Raw genomic sequence first — 22,567 nt, forward strand, 5'->3', positions numbered from 1 at the left:
TTTACTGGCAATTACACAGGCTTGGTCCAGGCATTATAAGGTCTGATTTATGTTATATAGCACGTTATAAATGTATGTTATGAATTCAGATCTCAAAGGAAGTGTTTCTGAGATTTGTTCGTTCCAATTTTGTTCCATCGGTGTCTCAAATTCAGTGTTTTAATGTCGTAGCATATCGCATTAGTGTCTACAATGTTCTTATGAACCTATAATGCATTATAATGTAAACTGACCTTGTCATACTGTATCCTCATTCTTTAGCAAGTGTTATGCATGTAACTCTAGCTATTCATGAGCAATTCCACATACTCACGCGTTATAAGGTATCGCGGATGCTGTATGACATGTTATGAGTGCGTTTATAATGCGTTATAATGACCTGATTCATAGGAAGTGTTGACAGTATTTGGTCAGGGACAAACTGAAAAAAGGTCAGGCTCATGCATTACGCGTCCTGACATTATGAAATGATACTATATGCTGTATCGGAGTTTATGTATGCTTTATAACACATTATAAATGTTTATTTAAAACAGGTTTTGCACTTATCGGTATACCTATCACTATTTATGAGCAGTTGCACAGGCTTATGTATTATAAGCTATTATGTATGTTGTATAACATGTTATAATGCATTACAAAAATCTAGGATTCATAAACACACACACACACACACACACACACACACAGAGAGAGATTTCTGTGCATAGGATATACAGGGTGAATAGGATTTGTTTGTATGTACGTAACTTCCTTGTAATTTTTTTATACTTAATCCTAAATCTAAGCCTAAATATAATCTCAGTAATCTCAAATAAATGGTTTTAGTTAATAAATAAATAAATAAATAAATTAAAGAATCATCTAACCTTTAGTTCTATTTTAAGTGCTCTACATTGTCAGGACTTATCTTGCCATCTCCCCCCCATCCTCCCCCCCCCCTTTTTCCTTCATAGTCGAGATATTTTGGTTTTGACAATTCTCAAAAACAAAGTTTATTTTCCCGTAAGGTTGATGTTTGTGGATTAGTAGGTCTCCGCGGGAAACGTCGATGAATTGGAAATTGTTCTGAATTTTAAACAAATAAGGGTGATTCGGTTCGATATCGGTCATTTTAAAATAAAAACGGGGTGAACACTCAGCCCCTCCCTCGACATCTTTTCATCCAAGTTCGAACTGCCGAAATGTACAAGTATCGAAATTGTGTAAGAATCTCTTACAGCTGGCTGTCGCGCTCTCCCTCCGCTCAGCTTCACTCTTGAGCAAACTCACGTCTTGTGACAGCACATTAACACGCAGAGGAAGCGTGTCTCGATCACATGGGCTTGAACTTTTTCCCAATACGAGCCGTGATTACGGATAAACGGCTCATGTGGAAACCCGAAGCAGCTGCTTGTGAAAGTCTGAAAGTTCACAGCTTGCCTTAAGGAGCTGTAACGTATTTCTTATCGTGTTCCTGTTGGCTACAGTCATCGTGCTGACATCACGAGGCGTCCAAAAGCGTCATGACTGGCTCAGGGCAGTGTGATGCAAGGGGAACTTTCCAAAAGTGATGTAAGATGGTTATATCGGATAGCAAAGATTCTCATGCGCACTCGTGTTTTGTCTAAGTATATTTTCATTGTGTATATAAAATAACATCAGTCTGAAAAGAAAGAAAGAAACACAAATTAAGAAATAATAATAATAATAAAAAAAACCCCAGACAGATAGATGTTTATAGTAAAATAAAGGGGATCAATGAAGAAATAAAGCACAGCCACAATGATATATTAGTTTAAACCGAATTAAAGTAAGATTAAACTCTTCTTTTTATTTTAATGCGCATTAGTAAAGACGACATTTAAATTTGAATAATCCCAAAATAATCTCGGAATTAAACACAAGCTCTTTATGCCGGACGACATAATCCGATTTCAGTTCGGTTGCAGTCTTGAATACTTGATTTTGATTTGTTTATTTTTTCCGATTTCTCTCTCTGGGAGAAGAAGAAAGATGGTAGCTGTTGGGAGAAGGTTGTACATTATTCACTGACTAAATTCCTCAAGAAAGTTCTCACTTTCACCAACTTCAGTGTGCACAAAGTTTTCTTGCTCTGAGGCGATAGTGTTAAGGTTAGTTTCTGAACAACTGAATCACACACACACACACACACACACACACACACACACTTGCCCTTGCTGACTGTAAGACCTCAGTCCGACTTGGCTCTCGCCTAACTGGGCCTCTGGGATCCTGGCCTTTGCATTCCAGCGCTGGTCTGAGGGGCTGCGTCTCATATTCAAAAGGGAGGAAGTTTCTGCAGGGCAGGGATTATGCGCACTTTCTTTGCATTGCAACCCCCCTACAATCCCTCCCTCTCTCTCTCTCTCTCGCTCTCTTGCTCTCTCCCTCCCTTCCTCGCTCCCTTATTCCCTCTCTTCGCTCTGCTGCTTCCATAAACCCAGCCTGCGCCGAAAATCCAGACCTGAACCACCTCCTCAGGTGGACTCAGCTTTTCAGCCTTTGTTCCAGCTGGATCCAGCCCCCCCCCTCTCCTTCTCTCTCTCTCTCTCTCTCTCTCTCTCTCTCTCTCTCTCCCTCCTTCCCACCCCCCCTTCAGTCTCTGGCTTTCGGGTTGCTTTTCTTTTTTTTTTTTTTTGGCTCACGTCATGTGGTAGAGGCTTAGGCATTCTCATTGGAGAGGAGCACAGGGAAGCAGTCGAGCTGCACAGTGCTGAAGCCGGTGCACGGGCGCGTGCTCACGCTTGTGGATGGAGACACCGTGGGTTTCGTACACCTAATCGAACTTTCTCAAGATTCCACAAGGCATGAAAGGTGAAAGATTAAAAACGGATGCTTATTCTCATGCAGTAGTCCTGCAGTGTTTCTGGGTGAGGTAAGTGCAAACGTCTTTTCTCCGAACTTTTTGTGCTAATAAACACCAAAGTGTTTTAATGCTGCAGCAGGTTTGTATCTATCTGCGAGAGCGTCCCGTGAAGGTTCCACGAAGGTTCCCCGACCGTTGCTTTTGTAACGTATTACTTGATTAACGAGCGCCTGGCTGAGCTGTCTTTCTGCGCTCTGTAAACACACTCGCTCATGCTTTATCTGCTAGACACAGCTTTGTGTTAGAGTTCCACACAGGTCGAAATTTCTGACCTGGGAACAGTTTCGGCGTTTTTATATATACGTAGGAAGGATCCGATTTTGAAGACCTTCTAAAAAAAATAAAATAAAAAATTAAAAAAAATTTTTAACAGTTGAGCCAAATGATCAAGTATTCCAATCACTTAAAGTTCAGACTAACCCATCACCTTTTGATTAGATTTTCAGCTGGAAATGTGAATGTTGGAATTGTTTAAATGATAAGTCATCCTTATACATGTCCAATCCCACAATATTCCTATTGTGGTGTGCTTCTCATGAACAGAAAATCTGCAAATAATATTAAATATGTTAAAAAAAATTACGAAATTGTACGTCATACACTGCTGAATATTAACCACACGTGAATAGCCCCGAGCTTGAAACTAAAATCTTCTAACCACACGTGCCTTATACATCTATGTTGTGCAAAGGCAGATGTTAATCATTAATATACTCATGTGTTCCTTATAAAAATAAAAAAAAAATCTACAAAGTTTCATTCATTTATATATTAAATCATATGTCATGCCAATTTGAACGGCACATGAATGGCTTCAAGCTCGAAATGGAAATCTACACCCCTCCCCCCCTCCCCCACTTCTCCTTTTTTTTTTTTTTTTTTTTTTTTAATTTATTAAATTTTTTTTACAACCACACATGTCTTGTAGGTTTCAACACCAAAGGTCTCTTGAGGGTAAAGCAGGAAAGCCATTCATTTGACCAATTACACTCTACTGGAATTTTTTTTGGCCTCTTGTAATCCTTGGTTATTCCAAGATATTTCCGGGTTGAGTTTTCCGTAGCTCGATGAACTGAGAATATTCACGCACCCCGGTATGCACTTTCAGCCACACAAACAGTGGTTTGTTGATAGTGCTGTAAAAGCAATCCCGAGGGTTTCCCGTTCCGCTGTTCATTTTAATCGAAAATGTTTTCCGAGCTACAATTTCGCAAGGAATCACACAGAACAAAAAGTAGCATTCTTCTGACAAGTCTTGTAAAAAATTCAGAATAAATTAAATATACAAATGTGATGAAATGCCACGGATTTCAGTTGATGAATCCAGATGCTCTTTAGCGTTTGTATGAATGTGTGATTAGAGAAAAAAAAAAGAAAAAAAAAAGGAAAAGTTTTTGTTTGAACTTTTAAATTGATCTTAAGAAACACATACAATGGGATTAATAAACATCTCGCAATTTCTTTAATAAAACTCAAATTAGACACTGAATAGACACTTTACTGACTATGTACAAGTCTTTATTCGTAACAACCCGTAGTGCTACATAACTAGACATCTCTTATGTAAAAAAACGACTCGTAATTTCATTACTGTTTCTCGACAAACACTTTAGTAAAACTCCTTTGAGCGTGAATTAATAACCTAAACGTCCGTGTTAGACCCTAGATAGCGTCAACTCTTCTGTAGTTTGTGATACGTTTCAGTCCGTAATTACTGCTAACTAAAATTCTCCTATAGTTTATGGAGAACGTTACATTTTTGAGTGAGTTATTTAGGTCTTATTAGCTCTTAAACAAACAAACTGGTCTCTTGATGCAACAGAGAACCTCAGAGTTTAGCATGGACGTCCAGGTGATTAATTCATGCTCAATAGTTTGCGTAACAAGGTTTTAATAAAGTCTCGCATTAATAAATAATGCAATAATGACTCCTTTTCACCTAACAGATGTCGAGGTATGCAGCGATACAGGTTGGGATGAATAAAGGCTAATACATAATGAATAAACCTTTTACTACTGTCTAATTTGAGCTTCGTTAAGCAAATAACAAAACCTTATTTCACCGCTTATGTAGTATGTTCCTTTGAGCATTTTAAAAAAAAATTTTTTTACTTTAGAAAGAAACCTTAACGGTTCTTCGGCTTGTTCTTTCTGGGAAAACTCTTAAAAGCTTTAAGTCGACTTTTTAGAGAAGCCAAGAAACAAGTGTGTATGAACTCGTTAGCACTTGATCCACGGGGAAATTGAGAACCTGTCATCCATGATGGATTTAACGACGCTGGAAAGGACCGGGCTCTAATTTTGGCTGTGAAGGTCTGTAAGGGTTAAGATACAGATCTACGGTAATATTAATATTAAGATTTTAATTTTTTTGTATGAAAATACTAAAAATACTAAATTATTGCATGTTTTGATGGTTTGAAATGCGTGCGTTTTCTCTTTTCTATGACGAGTAGACTTTGTAGCCTTGCAGCACTTTTTCTTTGTGTGTCCCGAGTGCCCACGAGGCGTGACAACACATTTAAGCATCGAAGTAAAATAATGCAAATGACACAATTTCAGCTGCTTCTCATAAATGATTCCATTACAGATTACGGGATTAGATTATTAAACCTATTTTTACTCATTTCAAGCTAGCAATGTAAGTTATTCTACTGGCGGATGATTTAGGAACTTCTTTCAAGCATTTATTTCTGAAAAGAAGCAAAAATTGTCTGACAATACAATGAAACAGAACCATTTCAAGATCGAAATGAACGACTATGTCTAGAACGAGACGTCACGGACTTACATGCGCTGTATCATAATCTCACAGTGAGAAAGATCAGATAACCTTTCCTTCATTGTAGATAATGTTTTAGACGTACTCGCTAAGATATCATCGTTTGCGATATGGAATGCGATGTAGCTAATGCATTTTCTTAAATCTTAAACTTTAAACATTGCTCTATGTTCATAAATATTCACAATTGGGGGGGGGGGGGGGGGGGGGGGGTGAATGATTTTGACATTTCTGATGGGGAAAAAAACCAACAAAACAAAACCCTGAATTATTGAATTTTACAACGTCAATCTGGAAATTTGTTGATGAGCCTTAAATTAAGAATTTACTTGTGTCCCAAAAATCTTCATACATAGGGGATTATGTTTGTCAGCACCACGTCGGTTGTGCCTTCGCCGGCGGATGTTCGTACGTACACGTCCACGTCTCGGTCGGTCTTCAACACGACAGTACCGTGTTCGATGTGCTCGCCATGATTCCTGTTAAAATCCATCGAAAGCTTGCGGCAGCTTCCCGATCCAGCAACGAGAATGATTTCAATACGTTCTTCTTTTTCAAAGGTGTTCTTAAAGGCTGTCTGAAATATATATATATATATATATATATATATATATATATATATATATATATATATATATATATATATATATATATAAATATACATCCATATATAATTGAAACTAAGTATGAAAGATTTTAAAAGTGTTAATTTCCCCTATGTGTGGAGACTTTTGGGACACCCTGTACATCCTTCTTTATAAGCAGTGTTTATAACATATTATAATACATTATCTCGCCAACGGTAAACAAATCCAACTCCGTTTTGTTATTTTCAGAAGCTCACAGTAACAGCTTATAAAGGATTATAGTTAGGTTATAGTGCCTTATGCCTGTCAGTAATCTACAGTCATAAATGAAATGTACTGTATATAGGCGCATTCATGAACTTGTTACGGTATCTCTGTAGCGTTATACATTACGCGAACCTTTAGCACTGATGCTAGATTGTGTTAAGTAAGGAAGAAAACACTCAGGGGCATGCTGTTATAGGAAAATAACTAAGGATAGAGTGAGGTGATGTGGCCAGATGTGCAGCAGAGTTACTGCTACCACACCAAAGTTGATTATTTTCCTATAACATCACATCCTGAAGTGTTTTATTCCTCTTATACGCGTATATTATACTTTGTAATGTATAAATTAATGACATCATACCTTTTATCCATTTACAGTCACATTTAATGGTGTGGAACGTCCGTTTCTCTTATGACTTACACTATGACAGCTATAAACAGTCGTTCCCTCAACAACGTCTGTTTTTTTTTCCCTCCTTTTGCTTGCAGTAAAATAATAAATAACACAGTTTTTCATGTCTCTGAGATACCTTTCTAAAAAATACCGACTGACACTAGAGACTTCTTCCGTAAAGGTTAAATAAACCTCTCCTCACAGCAAACTTCGCCACGTCAACGATTATACAGTTTAATTTGTTCAACAACAACATCCGTGTTTTAAATCAGTTTACTAGATTATGTGGAGCAATGGTCGTACAAGTCCCCGAGAATGAGTTGTTACTATAGAAACGCCAACGTATGACAACCCCGATTCCAAAAAAGTCGGGACGCGGTGTAAAATGTAAATAAATGTAAATAGAAACAAAATGCAATGAATCGCAATTCTCATAAACCCGTATGTTATTCGCAATAGGACGTGGAAAACACATCGAACGTTTCGACCGAGTAAATGTATCATTTTAAGGAATAAAATAAGGTCATTTTGAAATTCACGGCCGCGACGCGTCTCCAAAAAAGTTGGGACCGGGGGCAAGAAAAGTCTGGAAAAGTAAGTGTTAGTAAAAAGAAACAGCTGGAGGTTGATTCTCAGCAGGTCAGTAAGATGACCGGGTGTAAAAAGAGTGTTGTTATTAATACAGTGATTTGAATTACGGTAGTATTGTTGTCGGCGCTTCTGTTATAGAAAATGAATCAACACCTTCAGACAAATTACAACCCAGAATTCAGCAAAAAATAAAAAAATAAATTGTGCCTTATAAATATATTATAACATATGTATTTTTAGGTTATTATACGTATGGCATTTGTTGGCAACTTGTTACTGAATTAATCTATAATTAGAACACAATATAGAGTTAGAATAGAATATTCAGACAAAATATATATTCTTTGACAGTGTATTTAATAGTGGCACAATCTTGATCGGTTAATGTCATGCTAAAAATATGTAAAGCATAATCGGCAAACTCATTTTATCTGAATAACAGCCTCATGAGGCCAGACTAGTGCTAATTACAGTCATCTGTCCACTCCAATGAACGTGCTGTGCTGAAGAACGCCGCCGGAGTTACAAAGTTTGTCTAACCTCGCAGAACGGATGTTTGGAGGAAACGACTTGACAGGAGCACATAGTGTGTTAGAGTGTCGACGTTGCCTCATTGATTTCCACAGGAAACATGCTTCTTGTTCTTCCTCGGATGTTCATTCAGGCTGAGGGACTTTGGGTTGGGAGTTTAATTGTCAGTAGACAGACAGAGTTCCTGGTTTTTTTTATTTTTTTTGTGGTTGTTTTTTTATTTATTTATTTATTTTTACAATATTTACTCGATGTGAGAAATGACTACACGTAGACACATGGCATAAAAAGACTGAAGATTTGTGCGTTGCAGCTTTACAAGCTCGAGTTTTTACGTTAGAATGAAATGCTAAAACGTGGCGAGTCCTGACGTCGAAAATAAAAGGATTCAGTTCATTAGAATGTCAAAGGAAGAAATTCCACCTTGAAAGACGTCCATGTTAATCTTTATCATTATCATGTGATCATCAATCACAATTTGTTCTTCTTTCATCAGAAGAGTGTTGCTCTATTTTCACCTGTGTTAACTTTCCTACATTACCCAGGACTACCTGATGGGACTACCTGGGACTACTTCTCAACCTAAAGGGAGTGATGCAGCGTCACTTTAGTCTTTTATCCTGTCCAGGTCTCTCACCTCCTCATCTGTTCTCAAACAGATCAGCTTCCAAACCTTTCATGCTAATCCCAGTGTCAGCGTCATCGCCAACTCGTAGATGACTGACTAAGCGGAGGCGAGTCTGCACTGCGTCGTATAGCTGCACTGCATTCTGGGACACGGAATCCAGCGTTCGCACCAACATCGCCACTACTTCTAGGTTGAATTTCTCATTAAACATTTTATGGGTAAACGACTTATACTCATAACAAGTTTCTTTAGCTTGACATTTTTTTAAAACTTGAAATTGCAAGATATTTGAATTTTCATTCTGTCTAAATGTCAAATGTTTTTAAAAGTAAACGGATTGTCCATGAGTAGGGCTAAAACGGCATGCTTGAGATAAAATTAAATAAAAAGTAAAAAAACAAAACAAAACAAAACAAAACAAAAAAAACCTCCAATGTCTACATTTTTTTATTACATTCAGGTCTAAAATATGTAATGCTGAAGACAACAATGTTAGAAAATATTATTTGTGAGGATTTGTTTTATCATGTACACAGTTTAGGACGGTTGCATGATGCAAAAATGTCAAAATAAATAAATAAATAAATAAATAAATAATAGTAGTAGTAGTAGTAGTAGTAGTAGTAATAATAATAATAATAATAATAATAATAATAATAATAATAATATGAATATGAATAATTATTCCTCTAACCCCACCCCAAAAACACTAGTTTAAAACAAACAAACAAAAAAAATCAGTTGAGTCTAGCAAAAAAATAAAAAATTTTACTTTAATTGTTTGTTATGTATTTTTTTTTTTAAATTCATGTAAAAAAGTTATACATAAAAACAATAATAATAATAATAACTAGACTGGTACATTTCCTGAAGAAAGAGTGGTGCTTGCCGTGGCGAAACCGGGACGTGGCGAGAGCCAGAAGCGCAGGGTGCCAATACTTTCGAGAGCCAGACGGGCAGTGTGCCAATACTTTTGAGAGCCGGACGCTAAGGCCACCAATAATTTTGAGAGTTTTATTATTAACAATAGCGGTGCTTTTCAAGCACCACTAATAATAATAATAATAATAATAATAATAATAATAATAATATTCTCAGATGATTCGGATGTGATTTGCACCTTATATTTTCCTCACGTTTAAAAAGAGCGTTGAACTGACTGTGATTTCGCTACAAAGGGTTAACATGACGCCGAACACCGCTGGAAAGTGGTGAGTGAGAAAAGTCTAACAGCAGCTAAAAACACGAGGAGCTAACCCGATCGTTATCTATGAACCTTACTGCATATTTCAGATTCCCGAAACGTTTTTCTTCTTAGACTCCAATGTAACTACGCTAGCTATAATAATGTCTGTCACATCAGCGCTACATCCGTGCTACCTTCTCACAGGAGTAATGAAACCAGCTGGCAAATTAGCACCCGAGATGCTAAACACATCAGAAATGATGCAGTCTAGTGGAGTCACAGTGGAGTCTTCCTTTAACAGAAGCACGGTGACATCATTCCACACTGAACATCAGCATCAGCGTTCGTATGGGCCTGCCACTGGATTTGGCAGATTTCCCAAACCACTACTTTTTTTTAAAGATGATCACTAGGTCCTAGTGAGCTCCAAGTCGACGGCGAAATACAAAATAAAATTTCCTTCACGTCAGCTCTTAAAGGCTTTGAGATTCAGAAGTTTGGATCAGGAGAATTACACGAACGCTTCTGTGGGAAATTTTCGAGAAAATCCGAGAAGCATTTTTTTCTTCTTCTTCTTCTTCTTTTCACAAATCAACCAATGTTATTTTCTTTTCATTCGTTTATTCTTTCCTTTTATTGTTTCAATTCTCTGTTAACGCTATAGATATAGAAAACCACTTCATCTCTTCAGTTCATTGTTGAATCCGTACAGGATCTCGCTGAGTTTTTTTGCGATCGTTGCAGCTAAAAAATGCTCGATTTTGCTGCTCCTTTTATCAAAATCTGCGACGCGACATACAGACTTTTTTTGTGTTGTGCTTTTTTACGTGAATTAAAAACTACTTGAGCTGCTAAAATTGCAATTGCATGAAATAGCTCCGCACGGTGTTTCACAGTGATTCTTATTGGTAAATGAGACCTTTTAGCTGTACTCATGTTCGACACGCGTGAATCCACGAGCAGGATGCGCGTCGTGACGCCGTCTTTTGATGCGTCTTGGCCAAATCTGCGGAAAATCTGCGGTAATTTTGAAAACTCCTGCGAATGTTGCGCGGATTCCTTGGTTATGTGTTCATTTCTGCAACTGCTAAATCCTCCAGGGACTGACCAGTGTTTGTAAAATATATTCTTTACAAAAATGGATCAGTTGTTATCAGATGCCAGTCCTACACTGCAAAAAAATGGTTTTAGCAAGTGAAAATATTCTGAATATGGGCCAATGTATGTACTATTTTTTATTATGAGATTATTATAAACCAAATATAAGATTAAGCGGCTTGTTTTAAAAATGCTTTTACTCATTTACTCAAGCTTTATATTTTCAGATTCTACTGGCAGGTCTTTTTGCTTCTTACTAGAAAATCTAAAAAAAAAAAAAAAAAAATCTGCCAGGCGAACATGACTATTTCAAGCTTGATATTTATTTTAAAAAGTTTAGAAATAGTTTTAAGAATCATATATATATATATATATATAGGTTTATTGAAAGCTTTGCATAAGAAATATATCCAGATATCCAAAGAGCCCTTAAGGAACTGTTTGGATTTGTTAGTACTTGATTTATTGGAAAATAAGATATATAAAATGTATTTTAAATTTGAAATATAATAATAAATACACCACACTACAATATATTAGAATTTTAAGGTCAATTTACACTCTGGGGAAGTCTCTTTGATATCTGAACCTTTAGCACATGCAAAAAAAAAACAAAAAAAAAAATGTCTTTGCGTAATTTTTACGGAACTATTCTTCGTAAATCCCACACCCAATACAATTCTTCAAAATATAACTCCTATGACGTTTTTAACAGTAGACGTTACCGCAAATCTACCGGATGTAGATTTAGATCCGTATAAGGAGGAACGTTGAGGTGACATACGGAAGAAACCTTCTCACGCATATCGTGTATCGTCAAAATGTCTTTAAACGTTACAAGATGACGTTATTTTTACTTTTTGACGTGTTTCTGGTCTCGCCTTGTCTGTGCACGTGTACGTGAGGAAACTGGAATGGAGGAAACATGCAGGACTGTTTCAACGTAAACCAAAATCCAGATTTATTTACGTCTTAAAATCTGGTTGTCATGAAATCCCTTATGGTAATTATGGAAAGTTTAAAAGTGAAATGTAGAGGAAGAGATCATGGGGATGTCTGTATATTTGTAGAAAAGAGAAAATTAGGGTTTGTTAGGGTTTATTTCTCAGGAAATCACCGCCTCGGTGTATCTCCAGCATGTATAGATGAGTGTTATCTACAGTTGTGTGCCATTGTAAACACGGAGTTTGGATGTAACGTGATCGTGTAGTTACGGTGTCGCTGTTCGGAGTCAGTGCCTGAGGGTTTGAAGGCTCAGTTTGGCCTGTAAGAAGAGCTGAGCATAATAACGGCCATGCTCGCTCTTTAAGCCAGTCCTCTCTATCAATACTTGGCTGAAAAAGCGAGGGAGAAAACAACCAGCTAGGGTTTCAGTGGAATCCATCTCCTCCAGGCCAAAGTTGAAGCCCTACTGTAAGCCTCGAATAGATCCTCTAAATGACCGAGAGCTGATGTCATGCTCTTCTTGTGTGTTTGTGGAGCTGGACGCTGTGGCACCACCGCAGAGCCAGGGTTCAGAGATGACGCATTTCCACTTCAGCCAGTCATGTGATGATGCCTTTATTTGTCTTAATCAGACATCTCACATTTACAAATCCAGGTTAGGGTTGGGGGAGAGCGGGGCGTGGTTAGCGTGTCTGCCTTTCTTTATGACCATTTGTTGAATAAATGTCTCACGAGATGATGTTCAGAAAGCAGCAATAAATAAACAAACAAACAAACAAACAAACAAACAAACAAAATGTATAAGTAATACTTAAACCGTACTAAATTTGAAGTGGATGTAGGGTGTCAAAATTCTGATACGAATTATTCTTGCTTGTTTAAATTTGTAGGAATGTTTCACGAGATCATTCGTTGAAGCACCGGGAGAAAACGTCTTGAATATCTCACTTAACGGTGATGAATTAAAATAAAATACAGAGTATTTCAAGTATTTCAAAGTAACAAATGTTCGATTTGAAATGAAATTATACAGTATACCGTTCACGTGTTCTTGCAAATTTGTAACAATTTTTTTTTATTTTAAAAAAAAACACACAACAACATTATATTAAAAAGTTAAGGTCAGGGTTAAGGGCGGAGTTAATGATTGTACCTTGTCGTTGTACTGAAATTGAATTTTTTCTTACTACTGAAACGTGTTTTTGTTCATTTGTGTTTGTAGATATCTCACGAGGTTGTGTTGGGAAAGTATTGGAGAAAAAATATATATATTTTAGAGTCATATCCTAGTTGACATGATTAATTCAAATGAAAAATGAAGGTCAAAGTTATACCGCAACGGAAATGAAAAAAGATTTAAAAGAAATAAAAATACTTTATTTAACTGAAATTATACATTAGCATTTTTCTTTTTTTTTTTTTTAACACGGTCTTGCGACTTTGTACCAATTTGGACGACTCAATTTGTATATATATATATAAAAAAATAAAGCTCAAGGGTTAAGGTCAGGTTTAGAGGCGGAGTTAATGTGTGTACCTTTTCTTTCTACTGAAATTGGATTCATTCTTTCTACTGAAATGTGTTTTTGTTCATTTGAATTTGAACAAACGTCTCATGAGATTGTTCTGGGAAAGCATTGGAGAAAAATAACATACTTTAGAGTTATATCCTCGTTAACAGTGATTAATTCAAACACTGTAAAAAGCCGGATAAGTTCGTTTAACTCCAAAAATTTGAGGAAAGTGATTACCTCGAAATTTTTACGTTGATAAATCGATTTTTTCAAGCCAAATACACTTAAATATAACAAAAAATTGAACTCAAACTTGTTATATTTAAGTGTATTTGGCTTAAAGAGATCGACTTATCAACTTAAAAATTTCGAGGTAACTAGTTTCCTCAAATTATCAATTCCTCAAGTTATCCGGTTTTACATTGGATGAAAAGTTGAACGAAAATGTGTTTTTCTTCATTTGAACTTGAGCGAATATCTCACGGGAGCCTGTTTGGAGAGTGTTGATAAAATGCATTTCATTCTTTCATACTTAACATCGATGAATTCAAATTTAAAACAGACGCAGCGAGTCAAAATTAAACTTGACCAAAAATAACAAGTCATTTATTTCAACTGTAATTAAAATGACTCTTTTTTTTTTTTTTTTTTTTTTTCCTCGTTAATGACTTGGGCTTGTAAATTTACATCAATTTGCACAGCTTCACTTATATAAAAAGTCTTTCACGCTGAGGTGAGGTTAATGTTTGTGCTTTTTTTTTTTTTTTATTACTGAAACTGAACAAAATCCATGCACATTTGTAGACATTTGTCCGAATGTCTCGTGAAATAACGTCAGAAAGTACAGAAATCTATACTTAACACTTATATCTCAGTTAATCTTACTTACAAGCGGACTCAAGTATACTGGAACAAAAGATCACATTTGAACGTACTAAACGTTTGAAAGTTAGCAGTTATTTATTTGAACTGAAACAGTCAGACGAGTCGTCGTTTCACATGTACAAACTAAGCTGCAAACGCTGCCATTGATCGGATGTTTTAAACGCTGGTATCAAATCCCATTAAAAAAAAAAAAACGCCTGGTAAAAGGTAAAAGGAAAAAAATATTCGAGTCATGATGTTTGAGATTAGCTCGAGTTCGAGTAAACGAAAAGGTACTTTTAGTAACACTGAAATGAAATAATCCATTCAGATGTGATGAAATACAACGACTTCTGTTGTTGAATGAACATTAATAGTGAGTTAACATAGCTAGTAATTAAAGTGTCAAAACAATACCGCATTCTCAGGTCTGATTGGTCAGAAGATGGTTCATTTTCTATAACAGCGGCTCTGACAGCAGTGCAGCTGCAGATCACAGGTTCATATTAACGCGTATTATCGTTTCTATAGTAACATAAGTAATAAAAAATGTGTCATCATTGATATATTGAAGGGTTTGTTGTTTTTTTTTTTTATGAGGAGATGTTTATTTTACATTTAGGGAAGGAGTCTCCATAATATAACATATTAACATAATATATAATAATAACGGTAAAGCTGTGACGTTATGTTCTCCGACATCTTCAGGACAGAGCTTGGTTCTGAGTTCCGGTTTCTCGTTACCGTTAGGGCAAGCCGAGAAAGAGGAGGGCTCAAGTGATAATAGGAGCTCGCTGACTTCCGAAACATTAAATGTAACTCTAAATGGACAAAATCTGTCAGTCTCTAATTAAAATATATATATATATATATATATATATATATATATATATATATATATATATATATATATATATTGTAATCACTGGCAAATCGCTGAAGTATAAGAGGAATAAAACAGTTCAGGATGTACCGTTAATGGAAAATAATCAAGTTCATTGTTCCCTCAGGGTTTTATTCCTTACTTTACACTTTTTTTTTTTTTTTTAGAATAATGGTAAATGATCTGTCTCCATTACCTGGTCCTCCACCATCGTCAAAAAGAACAGGAAGTCCCCGGTGTTCATCTTTCTTATTCTTATCAAAGCCTGACGGCTGCTTCTGGCAGGGGCTGATGGGAGATTAGGGGGAAACTGTTGGGTAAGTGAGGCGAAGGGAAAGTGTCAGGGTCACGGCACACTTTAACAATCCGCTGTAATTAGTGCATGACACCCAGATAGAGTTCTGTTTCCTGTGGATGATTTACTTTGCAGCACAGAGTCGAGCAGCTTTACTTTGCTTTACTTCTCCAGCCTGACGCTTCCTGAATAAGTCATCTGACCATGACTGACGTCTGATTATTCAGCTCTGTAATTACGCTGACCTGCAAATCAAACATGGTCTTTTTCCTCACTCAAACAGCTGACTAGACACTTAATAAAGGGGCTTCAAAGAGTTCTTTGTATAGTTTTCTTCTTAGTAGGGTTCTAGTTTGGAACGTTTTCTGATAAGAAAACACTTTGCAGTAGGGCCCAACTGAAGGCTTTAAAGGTTCTCCTGCAGGGATGGCTGAAGAACACATAAAGGAACAAACAAAGTATAATTTAATATGAATAATTCTGCCAAATGTGCTTACACTTATGTATTTGTTTACGTGTTTACTTACTTACTTATTTATGTTTGTTTGCATACCTATTTACTTAATTACTTGAATATGTGTTTGTTTACTTATATATTTATTTACTTCCCAATTTATTAGGTTTTTTTTCCCGTTGTTTACCTACCTACTTACATATGTATTTGTCTGTCTACTTACTTACACACCTGTTTTTCACCTGTTTGTTTGTTTGTTCACGTCTTTTACTCACATACTTAATTATTTACTATCGTACTTGTTTATTTTCGGTGTAATACTAGGTTACTTATTTGTTCGATTATTTGCTTACTTATTATTGACGTACTTATTTATCTGTTTGTTTATTGATTTTGCTTTTTTGTTTATTTACCTACTTACCTGCTTATTTAAACCATACATGTTTATATGACACTTAACAGGTAATTCGCTGTCCTGATGTCGTACCCAAGAGAAAGGTTCAGTCTAGCACGGTAAAGGGCTCCGAGTGCTTGCCTCTTTAAGAGAACCCATGTAGAAAATTTCACCCGAGCCGTTCCTTTTCGGAAAAGCCCTCAAGTCCAAGCGCCTTAACAAAAACCGGATAAGTTCAATTGACGCGAAAAAATTTGAAGAAACTAAGCACCTCGAAATTTTTAAGTTGATAAATCAATTTCTTTAAGCCAAATACACTTAAATTACAAAGTTTCGAGTTAAACTTTTGTTATATTTAAGTGGACTTGGCTTAATGAAATTGATTCATCAACTTAAAAAGTTTGAGGTAATTATTTTCCTCAGATTTTTTGAGCTATATGAACTTATCCGGTTTTACAGTGAGACTTTATTGGATTATTAATGCTTCTAAGCCTCCTTAAAGGGTTCTACTCTGATAGGGAAACGCTTAAAGGTTCTCCCAAAGAGCCCTTGATCGTGCCACAACTCCACTCAAAGGGTTCTACTGTAGCTTCCAAAAGGACTAGCTGTTATACCTGTACATTTACTGTGACCCTCTGGGGAGACTCTTAAAGGTCCAATGTAGAAACAGAGAACCTTTAACTACCCAAAGAACCCTTGAGGAACGTTTATTTAAAGGATGTAATAACTAAACAGACTAGAAACTCGGTGTATTGTCTCTGCTGTCATGTCTGGAAGCATTCCAGAAATCTTTTTTCCAGGAAACTGTATGCTTTTGTTATCCTGACGCCTGTTATCGGTAGACTCGGCAAATATTTAGCTACAGCATTATTCTTCTAGAGAATTTCTCACTTCCGTGTGTGTGTGTGTGTGTGTGTGTGTTAGACGTTTGGGGTTCAGGTGGGTTTTATTAGAGATGCAGTTAGGTTATGGAAAGTCTGAGCGAGGCCATTTTTTCGGCTGGAGTTCTCGTCCTTGATTTCCCTCATCGATGGGATTTTTTTTTTTCTTTCTCACAGGGCAGCTGTTTTATTAAGAATTCAGACGAGGATCAGCAGCAAAGCAGGAGCGGCTTATTGGCATAACACGTGTGTGTTTGTAGCGTAAGATCCTGCCTGCGAGGACCTGATGGGATGGACTTTAATGCTGAAATAAAAAGCACGCACATTCCTGCAGAGTACAAAGTAGAACGATCATTAGAGAACAGAGAATAATACACTAAGCCTGGTGTCTTTCTTCCAACATGGGACGCTTTCTCCCAAGCAGCGTGTTCTCGGGTTACCGCGTTCCTCCCCTCCTTTTTCTGTCTTAACTCTCCTCTTTGAATCATATATCATTTAGAACATCTACGGACATGTTACTGTTAAAGACGTATTCTTTGCTTGAGTGTCGACTTGGGGACTGCAGTTGTATTAAAAAAAAAAAAAAAAAAAGCACACAGGCCACACAAGCTGTGTGTGCTGAGGAGATCCTTCATGATCCTTCATTTGTTGGCTTGGTTTGTCCTACACTTTTACAACAAGATGCATCTTGCCATAGAGATCCTTTAAAAGGCATTTAAACGTTCTCAAACTATTAACCGCACAAAAGTGCTTTGTTAGCACAGGAAAGCTTCTCGTTGTAATCCAAGCCGTAGTGGCCCTTCAGTAGTTTTTACTTGTTTGTTTAAGGATACATCACTGGAACAGGCTTTTTTTTTAGCCTAATGCATAGCCAGTCATGACACAGCAGGTTTGGCTTTTCTGTTCTTTTTTTTTTTCTTTTTGGACCAACCGTGAAAGATTCTGCAGTAGGTAGGGCTGGGCGATATGACAAAAAAATATCATATCGCGATACTTGAGGGCATTTCTGCGACGCACGATGCGTATCACGATATGTCATTTGGCTAACACGCTGTCTGCGGAACGGTAGCAAAATCAACAAAAACCCATTCGACGGAATTTGACGATAGTTTTCTTTAACGCGTACAAAAAACAAAGCAGGTTAAGCTTTTAAAAAAATCACGTCAAATCAACGGCATCCATTCGGTACTATTTAATCTGTATTTATTAAAAACGTAAAAAAAAAAAAAAATAATAATACATCATCCTACCGACGATATCTCAGAAAAGTCTATCTTGTAATCCTTTATTATGACATCGATATTATATCGATATTTTTCCCAGCCCTTTTCTGCAGCTTTCTATATTATATTAACGACTGAAAATGACAAATATGCACATACGGTTATGGTAAAGAATATATATATATATATATATATATATATATATATATATTTTTTTTTTAAATTAAAAAGCAGTTGATAAGGACCAGTATACCACAGTGCTGTTGAATTCTTGAAGGTGTTGATTAACCTGATAAACAGAATGATTTTTTTTTACTATTACTTAACCAATGAAACTGTGTAATCATTGATACGGTGAAGTTTTCTTTGAGCAGACGTTCGTTTAACATTTACGGAAGGAGTCTCCGGTGTCAGCGCTTGATAAGTATTCAGGACAGATAAGTTTGCCGTTTCAAGCTTATTAACGTTTAAGAGAAAGAAAACCAGAGAGTCTTGTGAATGATAATGATAACGACATGTTAGTAGCTGCTCTAACGTTAGTGATAACAGGAACTACGTCGCGTTGTGGACCTTCCACAGCATTAGATATAGCAGTAACTATAAATGGATAAAAAGTATTATTCTTCAATATTGCAACATCGTAATCGCTTTGGGACGTGCAACACGTTTAATTCTTTAGATTTAATATAAGGTTAGAAGTAATCATAAGTAGCCACATGCAAAACGACAAAACTGCAAACTCTTCCGTCCTGAAGACTTTCCCAAGTTGATTAATTAATGAAGGATTTAGAGTTACATGTTGAACGTGTCATGATGTAAGTTAGTTCCTGCTCTCACTTGTTCACCAGCCTCTCTAATCTCTTAAAAGGTAATGAGGCAAAAACGCAGCTTGACATGATGTCGAGAAACAAAAAACGTAAACTCGAAAGATAGTTCCGACACCGGAGACTCCTTCCATACATGTTAAATAAACTTCTCCTTACCGAAAACTTTTTTTAAAAATGTGTTTATGTGGACTTATCTGCTATACAAGTCCCTGTACAAGCTGTTACTATTACAAAGATAACATAATTAATATACACCCGTGGTTTGTTTTCTGACCCAATCAGAATCGAGAATTCAACAGCGCTGTGCCGTAATATTGTCCATTTAATGAACGCATTAAAGCACTGTTTACGTTTTACTCCTATTCAGGACTGACACAAAGGAGCGTGTTTTTGTAGCTGCTCCGCCATTTGTAATACATCATTGTGCTCTGACATATTAAGAGTTATTAACCGCACAGCACGGTTGAGTGCAAAAGTTTGCATAGCCTTAGATCAAAACAAGAAAGACAGAGACGTGTACCAGCAAGCAGTTTCATTTATTGGAATTCACAAACACGCCGTCATTCTGACAAGAAAGAAATTCGTTCAAAAATCAAAACGATATCATTATAAACGTCCCCTCCATTCTTGTGTGTAATGTAAACGTTCTTTAAACAGCTTGTACGCTCATCCTTTGTCTAACAGACTTCAATGGATTTTGTGACATCTGAGCAGCATTGATTATATCAGTTACGCCCACATTTGTATTTATATTTGTTTTTTGTTTTTTGTTTTTAATTTTTTTTTTTTTTTTTTACGATAAATAATACAATAGAGCATTAAAAACATGTGTGTGGGGGGGGGGGCAAACTTTTGCACTCAGCTATATTATGATCAGTTGCATCAGAAATCAGATGATGTGCGGTTCGTCTTAATTTACGGCCGTTCGTACCTTACGGCCACGCACCTTTGTTTGAAAATCTAATCACGTTCAGCGTGAACAGGTCGCGAGGCTTTGTTATCGTTCTTTAGGCAGATCTCTGCATCTGCTTTCTGCCTAATCTACTGATGGCGCTATAAATAATGCATAGTATAGACTCAACCCTGGACCCGCAGGAAAATTACAACTGCTCTTGGCTTTAGGGCCCATTCTGAGTCACACATTTGGCCAAATCCTGAAGGACGTATTTAACGCTTGTCACCAAGTCAAAAACACTGCGTTATGGTTAAACCATTACGTGTTGTTATGTCTATGACACCAGAGTAAAATCCCATGTACTCAAAGTCATTACTGCTGGCTTCAGACTTATAGCTGCCTTATTAGCGCTCTCTCGTCTGTAACAGTGTAACGTCATTTGAGTTGTTTTGAGTATGGCTCAGAGCTGGAACGCTACGAACTGAAGTCCCAATTTGGACGGTTTTACATTCAGAATTCTGACAGAAAGGTATTTAAAAAAAATAAATGTAACGCTTTGCTCTTTAACCTGACTTACATTTGCAACATTGTACAAAATTTACAATAAAAAGTTAACAAAGTTTGAGGGAGGGATTAGGGGCGGAGTTAGTGTTCACACTTTTTCTTACAACTTCATTCCAACCGCTTGTGAATTAATTGAATGAATGGGTTTTTTTTTTTTTTTGCATAAAAAGGAGCTTCTTTTTATTATTATTATTATTTTTTATTTTTTTACTTTAATGTGTGAAAAGCAAGCGAGTCGGTTTATTTTGCAGAGATGACTTGTTGTTGTATTCATACAAACTGGTATGAATTTGTTCATGGATAAAGTTAAAGACCATATAGATCTCACTGACTAGATCGGTAGCCAGGCAAATCTCTTATTTTGTTGAGTACTTGGAAGGAAATGAAAATGTAAAGAGTCAAAATAAAATTTTACTAGAATGCATCTGAGACTCAATATGACTTAGCAACAATTTCAGGGAATACATAAATAAATAAATAAATAAATAAATAAATAAATAGAGCAGCGAGTGATGATCTGCTGGGTCCAAGCACCCTTCTCTAATTGCACCCCTAGTGGCCAGTTCTTCTCAAGTTACAAAGATAATAAGGTACAGAAGTTAATGCCTGCTGAAAGTTGATTGGCAGCAAATTTCAGCGTGATCTTACATATGGTTCCTGAGAAACATTCATCTGAACTTAACCTCTATAAAGGACCACACCCCAAACTTTCATGTAAATCCATGCAAACAATCATAAGTTATAGCTGTTAGAGTAAATTAATCTCTGCCCTGCAAGGAGGTTCAAATATGCTCATGATATTGTTTACAATTCTCAACATTCTTTTGATAATTATTGAGATTCAACCTCTAATATATATTTGTACATCTACTGTTTGGTCTGGACTATCAGTTTCTGTTGAGATAAAAAATTTATATTAATTAGAAAAAAAGCAAAACACAAACAAACAAACAAACAAACAAACAAACAAAACAAATAAAAACCACTAACACTTAGTGCTTGGCCCCCTAAACTGTACCATTGCTGGTCACTGGACTGGTACTGTATCCCTCAGCGTTATGTCTTATTTACATTTAGTTTATATATTTTCCTTGTTCGAGTGAAAATCGCATAACTAAAATAGATATGAATTGATCATTTAATCCTTCTGATTCAATTCACATTTCAGGTGAAAGATACAAACCAGATGGACATAAGACATAACCCTGAGGGATACCACAACACTGACAAGCAATGTTACCAATTAGTACCTTTGTTTTCCTGTGTATAATGTAAATTATACCCTATGTTATCTGTTGATGATGTTATATAACTGCAATAGGTGATATGCAGGATCCAAGCAACTTTTGCATATAGTGCCCCCAGTGGCCAGTTCTTGCCAAGAACACTCAAGACACCATGGATGAACAAAAACAACTGGCACCAAATTTCAGCTTGATTGGAATTACAGTTCATCATATTATATTTCACTATATTATACGATAGTTATTTAAACCTAACCCTGCTCCTATAAACGACCACACACCAACCTTTGCGATCTTATCCAGAACATGCATTATATGAACTTTCATATGAATCCATGCAACCAGTAGATTTCTGCAAGAAATGATTGCCATGTGGAGTCCATGTTGTGTCCAAAGCTCAAAATGTTTTTGATAATTATTGAAGTTCAGCCTCTACTGAATATTTTGACACGTACTGTTTGCTCTAAAAGTTTAATCAGACTACAATAATAATAATAATAATAATAATAATAGCAAAAAGAAGAAAGAAACAATTAGTGCCTGGCCCCCTAAATAGCTACTACACTCTATCATTGCTTGTAACCGGAATGGCATCTTATTTATCTTTATTTTGCATCTTTTCCTTGGAAGAGGGAAAACAGTTTAAAATGA

The 22,567-nt window shown here is 36.3% G+C and overlaps 1 long non-coding RNA gene across 1 annotated transcript in view; it reads left to right on the forward strand.

The window, feature by feature from the left end:
• Window positions 1-2,639: 2,639 nt before the first annotated feature.
• Window positions 2,640-22,567, forward strand: part of LOC128621227 (uncharacterized) — a 40,309-nt gene continuing 20,381 nt past the window's right edge. Inside the window, exon 1 of the long non-coding RNA XR_008388250.1 lies at window positions 2,640-2,878. This is a non-coding gene — a long non-coding RNA (uncharacterized LOC128621227). The remainder of the gene's footprint in view (window positions 2,879-22,567) is intronic.

The sequence above is a fragment of the Ictalurus furcatus genome, chromosome 17, assembly GCF_023375685.1.
Source record: "Ictalurus furcatus strain D&B chromosome 17, Billie_1.0, whole genome shotgun sequence".
Taxonomy (NCBI): domain Eukaryota; kingdom Metazoa; phylum Chordata; class Actinopteri; order Siluriformes; family Ictaluridae; genus Ictalurus; species Ictalurus furcatus.